Source organism: Heterodontus francisci, chromosome 8, assembly GCF_036365525.1.
Source record: "Heterodontus francisci isolate sHetFra1 chromosome 8, sHetFra1.hap1, whole genome shotgun sequence".
NCBI classification, from domain to species: Eukaryota; Metazoa; Chordata; class Chondrichthyes; order Heterodontiformes; family Heterodontidae; genus Heterodontus; species Heterodontus francisci.
This window is the reverse complement of record NC_090378.1, coordinates 82,650,979-82,666,115: the sequence shown is the minus strand read 5'-3', so window position 1 is coordinate 82,666,115 and position 15,137 is coordinate 82,650,979.

Sequence of the window (15,137 nt, the reverse complement as noted above, 5' to 3'; positions counted from 1 at the left end):
ATTTCATAGAATACTGTAGAATAGTTATAAAACAATAATACTATTGTGTTAATATATTTTAAAACTTGTTGCTTGAAACCACTCGAACCAGAATCATGTGAAAGTTATTGTTGCAGGATTAACAACCCTTTGTTGCAAAAGTAACCACGGTAAAATCTACATAAGAACATAAGAAATAGGAGCAGGAGTAGGCCATTTGGCCCCTCAGGCCTGCTCCGTCATTCAATAAGATCATGGCTGATCTGATTGTGGCCTTAACTCCACGTTCTTCTTTGCCCCCGATAACCCTTTACTCCGTTGTAGATCAAAAACTCTCTAGTTCAGCTTTGAATAAATTCAATAACCCAGCCTCCACTGCTCTCTGGGGTACAGAATTCCAGAGATTAATGACCCTCTGAGGGAAGAAATTCTTCCTCATTACGTCTTAAATAGGAGACCCTTTATTTTGAAACTGTGTCCCCTAGTTCTAGATTCCTTCACGAGGGGAAATATCCTCTCAGCATCTACCCTGTCAAGGCCCCTCAAAATCTTATATGTTTCAGTAAGATCAACTCTCATTATTCTAAACTCCAATAAGTATGGGCCCAACTTGCTCAATCTTTCCTCATAAGGAACACCTTCATCCCAGGAATCAACCTAGTGAAACTTCTTTGAACTGCCTTCAATGCAAGTATAAATCGCCTTAAATAAGGAGACCAAAACTGTATGTAGTACTGGAGGTGTGGTCTCACCAACACCCTGTACAGTTGTAATGACGTCCCTACTTTTACACACCATCCCCCTTGTAATAAAGGCCAACATTCCATTTGCCTTCCTAATTACATGCTATACCTGCATGCTAACCTTTTGTGATTCATGTGCAAGATTACAGATCCCTCTGTACTGCAGCATTCTGTAGTCTCTCTCCATTTAAATAATTCTATTCTTCCTACCAAAGTGGACAACCTTACAGTTTCCCATGTTATACCCCCATCTGCCAATTTTTTTCCCACTTACTTAACCTATCCATATCCCTTTGCAGACTCTTTGTGTCCTCCTCACAACTTGCTTTCCTACCTATCTTTGTATCATCAGCAAATTTGACTACAATACACACAGTCCCTTCATCTAAGTCATTCATATAAATTGTAAATAGTTGAGACTCCAGCACTGATCCCTGTGGCACCCCACTAGTTACAGTTTGTCAACCTGAAAATGACACATCTATCCTGACTCTATGTTTCCTGTTAGTTAGCCAATCCATGCGAATATATTATCCCCAACACCATGAGCTCTTACCTCATGAAGTAGCTTTTTATGCCTTTTGGAAATCCAAATATACTACATTTATTGGTTCCCCATTATCCACCCTGCTTGTTACATCCTCAAAGAACTCTAATGAATTGGTCAAATTCAATTTTCCTTTCACAAAACCATGTTGACTCTGCTTGATTGTATTATAATTTTCTAAATGTCCTGCTACTACTTATTTAATAATGGATTCCAGCATTTTCCCAATGACAGTTGTTAGGCTAACTGACCTATAGTTTCTTGCTTTCTGTCTCCCTCCTTTGTTGAATAGAAGCATTACACTTGTGGTTTTCCAAATCACTGGGACCTTTCCAGAATCTAGGGAATTTAAAAAGATTACAACCAATGCATCTACTATCTCTGTAGTCACTTCTTTTAAGACCCCAGCATGCAGGCCATCAGATCCAGGGGACTTGTCCGCATCTGGTCCCATTATTTTCCTAGTACGTTTTCTCTAGTGATAGTGATTGTTTTGAGTTCCTCCCTCCCTTTTGCCTGTTGATTTTCTACTATTCTTGGGATTTTTTTGTGTCATCTTCTGTGAAGATAGATACAAAATACTTGTTCAAAGTCTCTGCCATTTCCTTGTTTTCCACTATTAATTCCCCAGTCTCATCCAATAAAGAACCAACATTTATTTTAGCTACTCACTTCGTTTTTATATACTGTAGAAGCTCTTACTCTCTGTTTTTATATTTTTCGCTAGTTTACTCTCATATTCTAATTTCTCCCTTTTTTTTTTAGTCATTCTTTGCTGGTTTCTAAAGTTTTCCTAACCATCTGGCCTACCAGCCATCTTTGCAGCATTGTACAACTTTTCTTTCAATTTGATATCATCCTTAACTTTCTTAGTTAGCCAATGATGTATCTTTCTTGTAGAATCTTTCTTTCTCAGTGGTATATATCTTTGTTGGGAGTTATGAAATATCTCCTTAAATGTCTGCCACTGCTTCTCTGCCGTGTTATCTTTTAACCTATTTTCCAGTCCATTTAACCAGTTGAACCAGGTGAGCTGCCACTATCTCCCTGCTCGGACAGCGGCAGGGGGATTGCGGCCTCGGTATTGCCTAATATCGATATCGAGGAGGCCGTGCAGGCTGTGGGCCGCCAGACACCTCCCCCTTCCCCCCTACACCACCGTCCCCCCAGCACCCCCTTCCCAGCTCATCCCCCGCACCTCCCTCCCCACCCCCGGCATGGAGAGTAAAAGGCATTAAAAGCCCCTGCTCCTCAAACTTCTTGGTGCATCGAGTGAGGGGTAGACCTGGCAGGATCAATTTCATCCCAAGAATCCCAGAGGAAAATATTACGAATAAATCACGGTAGTTTTAATTTTAAAAAAAATTAGACTGGCAAAACTTTGTGTCGAAGTTAAAACCACACAAGGCAACCCCAACTTTACATGGGGACCGCACTGTGTGGGAGCTGATGAAATGTTTGATTACCCGCACCCCCTTCCCAGCTCACCCCCTCGCGCCCCCCTCCCAGCTCACCCCCTCGCGCCCCCCTCCCAGCTCACCCCCTCGCGCCCCCTTCCCAGCTCCCCCCTCGTGCCCCCCTCCCAGCTCACCCCCCATCGCACCCCCTTCCCTCCACCCTCTCGCACCCCTTCCCAGCTCCCCCCTTGCACCCCCTTCCCCTGCACCCCCCTCCCCTACCCCCCTGCAGCCCCCTTCCACGCTCCCCCTCGCACGCCCTTCCCTCCACCCCCTCCCCCTGCACCCCACCCCTCGCAACGCCTCCCCCCGCACCCTTTCCCCCACCTCCTTCCACCGGCATCCACCTATCCCTGAGCAGGAGCCCTAACAACCCCACTGCCTTGTGGGCGTCTCGGGAGAGACCAAGGCTAAGGGAGTAAACCCTAACAGAAAATCTGGAGCGGAACCCCGAAGGCTGTCATGTATCACCTTTGGCATGTTTCCGGCAGTTCGTGCAGCCATACCGGTGCCAAACGTCAAGCTCTGCACTCCTTTGGACCCCACCAGGAAGGCCGAGAGGGGGGTTTTGATGCTTGGGCAACTCACAACCTCCATACATCCGCCCAGGCATGCGCCATGGAGAGGTCACTCCATAGTCGCCTCACAGCGACCAAAACAACACGAAGGCAGCAGTTATGGGTTATAAGTCCAGCTCAATTGGCGTAGAGATTGGGCACCAGGGGTTGCCTTTGTCAGTGGGAGAGGTCATCACATCTCACTGGACAGCTACCGCCCGCCTCAAACCAGACAGCCCCGGTCAGTAAGGTTCTGTCCCACCACAGTCCACCTGCTTCAATGGGTGCTTGGAGCTCAGGGTAATTGACTGACAAGTGGACTGTAACACCGCACCAAACAGCACGACAAAAAAAGGAAAGAAGGTACCAGCCCATCATTTTGCAAGCTGGAATGTCAGAACTGTGTGTCCTGGCCTGTCGGAAGACCTTACACAAATCAACAATTCTCGGAAGACCACCATCGTTAACAACGAGCTCAGTAGACTCAATGTGGACATTGCAGTACTTCAGGAGACATGTCTCCCTGCGAGCGGATCTCTAAGAGAGCAAGACTACACCTTCTTCTGGCAGGGTAGGGATCCTGAAGAACCAAGACTGCATGGAGTGGGCTTCGCCATCATAAACACCTTGCTCAGCATGATAGAGCCACCTTCAAATGGCTCGGAACGTATACTGTCCATCCGACTGCTCACCGCCTCTGGTCCAGCACACCTACTCAGCATCTATGCTCTAACAGTCTGCTCCCCACCTGAAGTTAAAGCCCAGTTCTACGAGGAACTACATAATATCATTAGTAGCATCCCCAATACTGAACATCTGTTCCTGCTGGGGGACTTTAACACCAAGGTTGGGGCCGACCATGACTCATGGCCCTCATGCCTTGGGCGCTATGGCATTGGAAGGATGAATGAGAATGGACAGAGACTGCTTGAGTTGTGTATCTATCATAACCTCTGCATCACCAACTTGTTCTTTCATACTAAACCCTGTCACCAGCTTTCTTGGAGGCACCCAAGATCACATCGTTGGCACCAGCTGGACCTCATTGTCACAAGGTGAACCTCTTTAAACAGTGTTCAAATCACACACAGCTTCCACAGTGCGACACCGACCACTCCCTGGTGTGCAGCAAGGTTAGACTCAAACCAAAGAAGCTGCATCACTCCAAGCAGAAGGGCTGCCCACGCATCAACACCAGCAGAATTTCTTATCCACAGCTGTTACATAAGTTTCTGAATTCACCTGAAAAAGCCCTTCGAAACACTCCTACAGGGGATGCAGAGACCAAGTGGGCCCACATCAGAGGCGCCATCTATGACTCAGCAATGACCACCTTTGGCAAACGTGTGAAGCAGAATGCAGACTGGTTTCATTCTCACTTTGAAGAGCTGGAATCTGTCATAGCCGCTAAGCACATTGCACTGTTGAACTACAAGAAAGCCCCCAGCGAGTTAACATCCGTAGCACTTAAAGCAGCCAGAAATGCTGCACAAAGAACAGCCAGGCACTGCGCAAATGGCTACTGGCAACACCTATGCAGTCGTATTCAGCTGGCCTCCAACACCGGAAATATCAGAAGAATGTATGATGGCATTAAGAGCGCTTTTGGGCCAACCATCAAGAAGATCGCCCCCCTCAAGTCTAAATCAGGGGACACAATCACTGACTAACACAAGCAAATGGACCGCTGGGTGGAGCACTACCTAGAACTGTACTCCAGGGAAAATGTCACTGAGACCGCCTTCAATGCAGCCCAGTCTCTGCCAGTCATGGATGAGCTAGACGAACAGCCAACAAAATCAGAACTCAGTGATGCCATTGATTCTCTAGCCAGTGGAAGAGCCTCTGGGAAGGACAGCATTACCCCTGAAATAATCAAGAGTGCCAAGCCTGCTATACTCTCAGTACTCCATGAACTGCTTTGCCTGTGCTGGGATGAGGGAGCAGTTCCACAGGACATGCGCGATGCCAATATCATCACCCTCTATAAGAACAAGAGTGACTGCAACAACTACCGTGGAATCTCCCTGCTCAGCATAGTAGGGAATGTCTTCGCTTGAGTTGCTTTAAACAGGCTCCAGAAGCTGGCTGAGGGTGTCTACCCTGAGGCACAGTGTGGCTTTCGAGCAGAGAGATCCACCATTGACATGCTGTTCTCCCTTCGCCAGCTACAGGAGAAATACCGTGAACAACAGATGCCCCTCGACGTTACTTTCATTGATCTTACCAAAGCCTTTGAATTCGTCAGCAGATGTGGTCTCTTCAGATTACTAGCAAAGGTCAGATGTCCACCAAAGCTACTAAGTATCATCACCTCATTCCATGACAATAAGAAAGGCACAATTCAGTATAGCGGCGCCTCATCAAACCCCTTTCCTATCCTGAGTGGTGTGAAACAGGTCTGTGTTCTCACACCTACACTGTTTCGGATCTTCTTCTCACTGCTCCTCTCACGTGCGTTCAAGTCTTCAGAAGAAGGAATTTTCCTCCACACAAGATCAGATGGCAGGTTGTTCAACCTTGCCCATCTTACAGCGAAGACCAAAGTATGGAAAATCCTCATCAGGGAACTCCTTTTTGCTGGTGATGCTGCATTAACATCCCACACTGAAGAGTGTCTGCAGAGACTCATCGACAGGATTACAAAGAACAGTACAGCACAGGAACAGGCCATTCGGCCCTCCAAGCCTGCGCCGATCTTGATGCCTGCCTAAACTAACACCTTCTGCACTTCCGGGGCCTCTATTCCCTTCCTATTCATGTATTTGTCAAGATGTATCTTAAACGTCGCTATCGTATCTGCTTCCACCACCTCCCCTGGCAGCAAGTTCCAGGCACTCACCACCCTCTGTGTAAAAAAACTTGCCTCGCACATCCCCTCTAAACTTTGCCCCTTGCACCTTAAACTTGTGTCCCCTAACTGACTCTTCCACCCTGGGAAAAAGCTTCTGACTATCCACTCTGTCCATGCTGCTTATAACTTTGTAAACCTCTATCATGTCGCCCCTCCACCTCCGTCGTTCCAATGAAAACGATCCGAGTTTTTCCAACCTCTCCTCATAGCTAATGCCCTCCAGACCAGGCAACATCCTGGTAAACCTCCCCTGTACCCTCTCCAAAGCCTCCACGTCCTTCTGGTAGTGTGGCGACCAGAATTGCATGCAATATTCTAAGTGTGGCCTAACTAAGGTTCTGTATAGCTGCAACATGACTTGCCAATTTTTATACTCTATGCCCCAAACGATGAAGGCAAGCATGCCGTATGCCTTCTTGACTACCTTATCCACCTGCGTTGCCACTTTCAGTGACCTGTGGACCTGTACGCCCAGATCTCTCTGCCTGTGAATACTCCTAAGGGTTCTGCCATTTACTATATACCTCCCACCTGCATTAGACCTTCCAAAATGCATTACCTCACATTTGTCCGGATTAAACTCCATCTGCCATTTCTCCGCCCAAGTCTCCAACCGATCTATACCCTGCTGTATCCTCTGACAATCCTCATCATTATCCGCAACTCCACCAACCTTTGTGTCGTCCGCAAACTTACTAATCAGACCAACTACATTTTCCTCCAAATCATTTATATATACTACAAACAGCAAAGGTCCCAGCACTGATCCCTGCGGAACACCACTAGTCACATTCCTCCATTCAGAAAAACATCCATCCACTGATACCCTCTGTCTTCTATGACCGAGCCAGTTCTATGACCAAGGCAGATTGCGGCTGCCTGCGATGAATTTGGCCTAACCATCAGCCTCAAGAAAACGAACATCATGGGACAGGATGTCAGAAATGCTCCATCCATCAATATCGGCGACCACGCTCTGGAAGTGGGTCAAGAGTTCACCCACCTAGGCTCAACTATCACCAGTAACCTGTCTCTCGATGCAGAAATCAACAAGCGCATGTGAAAGGCTTCCGCTGCTATGTCCAGACTGGCCAAGCGAGTATGGGAAAATAGCACACTGACACGGAGCACAAAAGTCATCATGTATCAAGCCTGTGTCCTCAGCACCTTGCTCTACGGCAGTGAGGCCTGGACAACGTATGTCAGCCAAGAGCGACGTCTCAATTCATTCCATCTTCGCTGCCTCCGGAGAATCCTTGGCATCAGGTGGCAGGACCGTATCTCCAACACAGAAGTCCTCGAGGCGGCCAACATCCCCAGCTTATACACCCGACTGAGCCAGCGGCGCTTGAGATGGCTTGGCCATGTGAGCTGCATGGAAGATGACAGGATCCCCAAGGACACATTGTACAGCGAGCTCGTCACTGATATCAGACCCACCGGCCGTCCATGTCTCCGCTTTAAAGACGTCTGCAAACGCGACATGAATTCCTGTGACATTGATCACAAGTCGTGGGAGTCAGTTCCCAGTGATCGCCAGAGCTGGCGGGCAGCCATAAAGGTGGGGCTAAAGAGTGGCGAGTCGAAGAGACTTAGCAGTTGGCAGGAAAAAAGACAGAAGCGCAAGGAGAGAGCCAACTGTGTAACAGCCCCGACAACCAATTTTATTTGCAGCACCTGTGGAAGAGTCTGTCACTCTAGAATTGGCTTTTATAGCCACTCCAGGCGCTGCTTCACAAACCACTGACCACCTCCAGGTGCTGACCCATTGTCTCTCGAGACAAGGAGGCCAAAAAAGAAGTAGCCAACTCTGTTTTCATACCTTTGAAATTGCCTTTGTTTAGGTTTAAGATACTAGTTTCAGACACAAGTTTCTCACCGTCCAACTGAATAAGAAATGCTATCATGTTATGATCACTCTTGTCTGGAGGAACCTTTACTATGAGATCATTGATTCTGTCTCATTACACATTAGCAGGTCTAAAGTAGCTTTTTTCATAGTTGGTTTCAGAATGTACTGTTCTAAGAAACTGTCCCGAATACACTCTATGAATTCATCCTCAAGGCACCCTTTGCCGATTTGATTTATCCAATCAATATGAAAACTAAAATTGCCCATGATTATTGCAGTACCTTTCTTCCAAGCCCCCATTATTTCTTGAGTTATACTCTGTCCTACAGTGTGGCTTTTGTTAGGTGGCGTATAAACGACTCCCACCAGCGATTTCTTTTCCATGGTGGTGGGCACGCTCCAATTACGATTGGACTCTTCAGGACAATACTTGGATAAGAACCAGAATAAAAGAGACCCTTCCAATTGGTCCGCGGAGGAGAAGTACCAGAAACATGAAGACAACGGAGAAGAGGAGAAGTTCATAGACCAAAAAGCTGCAGGAGAAGACATGCGCTCCCCCGACCAGAACTAATACAACTCGTGTTCGACTGCAAATCGCTACCTGATTTTATTGCTTTAGTTTGTGTAAAACTTGATAAACTTGTTCTGACTTTGTAGATTTACAACTGAACATTTTGTCACGTCCGTTCCTGTACTAGTAAGGGGGTTAAACCTTACAACTGATTACAATCTGGCGACTTGCAGCAGGACATGAATAGGTTGTGAACTCTTTTTGGGAGCGAGAAAGAATCTTGAGATTAGCGAGTCCGGTCCACACGCGTCTCGGGAGAGGAACCTTATTGGAGTGTGAGGACCCAGTGGACCCACCGATGGTCAAAGGCACTTACAAAAGATATATAGTCATGTTGTCTAAAGACGTCAAACAGGTCCTTGAGGAGAAATTAGATAAGCTATCCATCAATTAAGTACTGGAGTTAATGGCTGGATGCCTGAATGTAGGCGATTGAAAGCCATATGGGGAAGTCAAAGAGTTTATTCAAAATAGGATAGGTCAGAAAAAAGTAGAGAAAGCAAGAACCCTTCTGTCTGATAGCGCCCAGCGCTCAGCGAGATGATGGGATTAATCACCAAAAGAATCAAGAGCGAGTGTATCAGTGGGTCCGAGATTTGGAACTGTGTAACCAGTGTACGACCGTTTTGTTGCAACAGTAGCATATTTCCAGTCTGAATGCTGGGGAGGACAGTTCAGGGAACAGGGTTAGGAAGAAAAATAAGTTAAAAGGGCCCACAGCAAAAGTTAAACTTACTGTGAGAAAAAAAAATGGTGCACTTTCTGTGCAAGTGAACGGGGATTCCTGATTTGCGAATGAAAGCCTGTCTTTTGTTTGAAGGTTTGTTTAAAAAAAAGTCTGTGTGTGTCAGCTTAACTATTCTTTGCACAGAATTCAAAGTTGTTTGACCCTTTGTGGTCTTGTCTTGGATGCTGTTTTAATTTTGTGGATTCTTCTATGTGTATTATTAGTGAGATTTTGAACTGGTTAATGCTTTAAATAGAAATATGAAAATGTGAATGATTGTTGAGTGTTTATTTCAATTTAAGATTGTGCACCCAGAAATGGGAAATAAAAACTGAATTACATTTTAAGTTAAAGATGTTGTGGTGGATTTATTTTGATTAAAATTTAGTTTTTGCAAGTATAAAAGGCACTGAAGAGTTTGTTTCATAAAAGATAAGCTCAGCCTTGAAGCTATGTTTGTTGAGATGTCTGGCAGAAATCCAATTTGAACTTTCACAACATTTTGTTTTAATTGGACTAAGGTTTGTTTTTAAATGCTTTTTTTGTTGTTTAAATTAAAGGCTTCTTGACTTTTTTTCCAAATGAGGTTAAGTAACAAACAATATAAATTAAAAATTGGTTTAAGGGAAGAAAAGGGTAAATAAAGGAAATATGGGAAATATTTTTCCTTTTCTACTGCTAAGGACTGCAAATGTTGTCGTGTCTCTTTAAGGTGTTGGCGTGAATGCTTCAGAGCTCATTGGCTGTGGAAAGCTCCATGCTTTTTAACTGTCTTTGGTGTAAGAATGTTGAAGGTTTTATGTAACTGTGAAAGCTAACTTTTTTTCAGTCATTTAGAAAAGCGCATGAAGAAAGAACAAGAAAAAATGACTTTTTTAAAGCATATGCTGTTCTGCTTTGTGTTTAGTTGATAAGTATTGGTCTGAATTACGTTGGAATTATTAAGGTTAGGTTGTGAAAACTTGAATTTCATTTCTGACCACAGGGAAATTCTGGTCAAGGTCTTGAATTCCGGACAATAAGGCTAACACATCTAAAGCTTAGCAGTTTTTAATTTTTGATGTTTAATGGTGTGAATTGGAATTTGGAATATTTGAGATGAATTGGTTTGTCTATTCATCTCGGTTGTAGCAAAATAATCCTTGGGTCGGAAACCTCTTGTTAAAAAGTTTGGACACAATTGGAGTTTAATCTGAAATGCTGTCTTCCCTGATGCGAATGTTTTCCTTTGAAATTATAATGTTCCTTATGAGATTTGGTTTCAATTCCTAAAGTTAAATAAAAACTTGTGCAAGTTTAAAAAGGCCTCCAAGCCTTGGGAAAACAGTTTAAAATGGTGTTTGATTCGATTTCGATCAGGAAGCAAAGTTGTCAAATGACGCAATTGTGTGCGTCTGAAAATGTTTTGCTCCACCCCCTTGAAACCAAATCGCCAAGTCAACCTTTTTTGCTGACAGCTGTTTTTTCATTGAATTCACCACACAACTTTTGAATTGCTGAGTGTAAATTTATATATTAGGCATTATTAAATTTTAAGTTTCTAAATGGACAGGTATGTTTGGACAAATTAACCCACAGGGCTCTTGGAAAGAGCCACAATGGATTCTTTGTTTTTTAAACAGGTACCAATGGTTTCCAGATCTACATGAGTACTAATACCGCAGCATAGATTTAGCAGCTTTCAAAAATTAATAACGTATCTGCAGACATGAAATGTCACAGCATAATGATGAATTGAACTAAAAGCTTTGCCTTTTAAAGGCTTGACTTAAAGGATCAGTGCAGTTGTGAGTAATGATATTGGTGTAATGGATCGTGATGCAGAATCAACTTGGGTGGAAATAAGGAATAGCAAGGGAAAGAAATCATGGGTGGGAGTGGTCTATAGGTTAATCAGGAAATAATGGAGGCGTGTAAGAAGGCACTGCAATTATCATGGGTGATTTTAATCTGCATATAGACTGGACAAGACAAATTGGCAAGGGTTTTAAAAGAAGTGGCTGCAGAGATAGTGGAGACATTGGTCATAATATACCAAAACTCACTGGATTCTGGTAGGGTACCAGCAGATTGGAAAACCGCTAATGTGATACCCCTAATCAAGAAAGGAGGGAGACTGAAAGCAGGAAATTACAGACCAGTTAGCTTAACATCAGTCATTGGGAAAATGCTCGAGTCCATTATTAAGGAAGAAATAGCAGGACATTTAGAAAAACATAATGCAATCAAACAGAGTCAACATGGTTTTATGAAAGGGAAATCATGTTTGACAAATTTGTTAGAGTTCTTTGAGGATATAGCAAGCAGAGTGGATAAAGGGGAACCAGTAAATGTAATGTATTTGGATTTTCAGAAGGCGTTCGATAAGGTGCCACATCAAAGGTTATTGCACAAAATAAGAGCTCAGGGTATTGGGGATAATGTGTTGGCATGGATTGAGGACTGGCTAACACACAGAAGGCAGAGAGTCGGGATCAATGGGTCTTTTTCAGGTTGGAAAGCCGTAACTAGTGGGGTGCCTTAAGGATCGGTCCTAGGGCCTCAACTATTTACTATCTATATGACTTGGAGGAAGGGACAGGGCTTAGTGTATCCAAATTTGTTGATACAAACATAGGGGGGAAGCCATGTGATGAGAAGACAAAGAATCTGCAAAGGGATATAGATAGGTTAAGTGAGTGGGCAAAAACTTGGCAGATGGTGTTCAATGTGGGAAAGTGTGAGGTAATCCACTTTGGTAGGAAGAATAAAAGGGCAGATTATTAGTTAGATGGAGAGAGACTACAAAATACTGCAGTGCAGAGGGATCTGGATGTTCTTGTGCATGAAACACAAAAGGTTAGCATGCAGGTGCAAAAAGTAATTAGGAAGGCAAATGGAATTTTGGCCTTTATTGCTAGGGGGTTAGAGTTTAATAATAGGGAGGTCTTGTTACAACTGTACAGGGTGTTGGTGAGGCCATAGCTGGAGTACTGTGTACAGTTTTGGTCCCTGTATTTAAAGAAGGATATACTAGCAGTGGAGGCCGTTCAGAAAAGGTTCACTAGGCTGATTCCTGGGATGAAGGGGTTGTCTCATCAAGAATGGCTCAACAGGTTATGCCTTTATTCATTGGAGTTTAGAAGAATGAGAGGTAGTCTTATTGAAACATATAAGATTTAGGGCGGCGCAGTGGCTAGCACCGCAGCCTCACAGCTCCAGGGACCTGGGTTCAGTTCTGGGTACTGCCTGTGTGGAGTTTGCAAGTTCTCCCTGTGACCACATGGGTTTCTGCCGGGTGCTCCGGTTTCCTCCCACAGCCAAAGACTTGCAGGTGATAGGTAAATTGGCCATTGTAAATTGCCCCTAGTGTAGGTAGGTGGTGGGAAATATGGGATTACTGTAGGGTTAGTATAAATGGGTGGTTGTTGGTCGGCACAGACTCGGTGGGCCGAAGGGCCTGTTTCAGTGCTGTATCTCTAAATAAAAAAAATAAAAATTTTAAGGGGGCTTGATAGGGTAGATGTTGAGAATATGTTTCCACTAGTGGGGAGAATCACGAACTAGGGGACATAGTTACAGAATAAGGGGCACACATCTAAAACTGAGATGCGAAGGAATTTCTTTTCTCAGAGAGTAGTGAATCTCTGGCATTCTCTGCCTCAGAGAGTTGTGGAGGCTAGGTCTAAAATGTATTTGAGGAGGTAGATAGATTTTTAAAATCTCGGGGAGTCGTGAGTTAGGAGAAGCAGGCCCAAAAGAGGAGTTGGGGAAATATGCAAGATGCCTCAAAATTAGTTGCAAACACTTGTCTTTAATGTAAAACTGCCATGCTTGAACATAATTGTTTGAGATTTGAATTGATAAAATCAATGATTATGAGTTACTATTTCAGGAACTCAAAGGGAAATTTTAGCCGAAGTTTAAGGAAATAATCAAATTTCCATTAAAAAAGTAGTCTAGGTGGTTCCTGAGTGTTAAGAAAAAAAAAAGGTTTCTTTTGGGGAGAGATTAATTGAAGATTGACAAAATCTGTCAGCCCAACAACATGGTTATTTGAATTTGGGATAAGTGTGAAATGATAAAACATCAGATGCAAGACAAACAAAATATGTTAATGCCTGGAATCAAGTGGGAATGTTTGATTTCAGTTTTAAAGAGATTATTGTATTGGACAGTATAGTTCCTCTGGGGGTCATGAATGAAACAGAATGGTAACTAATGTGATGTGTAAAACTGAATGAGATGTAGTAAATGAGGATAGGAGATAAGAGACAGGGGAAAATACACCACCAAATGGGAATTGGAAAAATCAACAGGGCACAGCTCAATGGAATATATCAATCTGGTATCAATGTACATTCTGGTGAAAGTCAGGCAGGTGTAGATGAGACAAATAAACTGACAATTTTCTTTTGGAGATGTTTATAGACTTGCCTATGAACTTCCAAGGATAACTGCATTTGATGATAGTCTGGCCACTACCAGAGACATTGGGGCCATGCAGGGGGAAGTTAAGCAAAGATCTCAGACACCACTTCCATCCCCCTGCACACCCCACCACCACCACCCCCCCAACACCGATCCTTTGATACGATTACCTGAAAGCGCAAGAATGGTTTACATTGGATGGCATGTCTGGTATAATATTGGGATACCAGTGTCAGTGTGTAAATGTGATTGGTCACATGTCAAGTAGCTAACATGCAGAAATGTATGGTGAGTCTGCACTGAAGAACAGGTCTCAGACATGCTCAGCTACTTGACAATGAAATGGTTAATATGGCCAGTAGAATGAGACAACATTTTAAATCAAGGCATTGACACATACACGATAGAGAAACTGACTTTAAAATAATCAGGATAGAATTAAACACATCATTCACAGTCAGAGGGAGTAAAATTAAAGTAATAGGGGTACAGAATTTCGATCAGGACAATTGAAGATGAGGAAGAAATAGTATTTAGTAAGAATTATCCACAAGTTGGATATAGGTGGAGCGAGAGCTGGAGAATCTCTTAAGTCCATGCATGATTGGTTTCTTGAATTATATCTACTTATGTGCTAATAGCTTAGAACATTATCAAGTGAGGTGATCAGCAGGTGAGAAGTGCCAGTGCAGGTTGATAGGGTCACTCTTTATTGGGAAAGTTTTTACTCATTTGCAAGAAATAAATAAAATAAATTACACATTTCCCACCACCCCCAGTCTTTGAGTGTGGTGGAAAAGGGGCAATAGGACCCTGAAAACAATGTTGACAAAACTATGTGCAGATCATCCCACTCAATGGACCAGTATGCTACCGATTTGTTTAATGGTGATCAACTCGACCTCACACAAAACAATAGGAATATCACCCTATCAAGCCACGACTGGTCGGCTGACAAGAACCTCTGGCCTCCTAATACTGCCATGCATAAACCCTCTGTTACCGGGATCATGTAGTCCAAGGTGGTTGGAGCAGATGATAGAATATACCAACCAGCTGAATCAATTTGTAGCAGATAGGCTGGGGAAGTTAAAGAAGCAGATCAAGAAATATTTTGACAAGCGATTGAGACTATTTAAATATCAAGTGGGGGATACAGTTATGGTCCTAAATTATGGCATAAAGGAACATGCTTTTGAATCTAAACGGAAAGGACCATATACAATAGTGGACCATTTCAGTGCCACAGTCTATTTGATCCAGTTTTCAGGGAAAAGAGCTGTAAATGCATGAAGTGGTATCATATTAATCAGCTAAAAACTGCCAGGGAATAAATACTACAAAAAATAATTGATGAGGGGTCAATAAGGATATCTTCCCCCCCAAGGCAGAGAGTTTGTAAGATTACTGACACTGATTGTTAAAGCATTCTCTCTA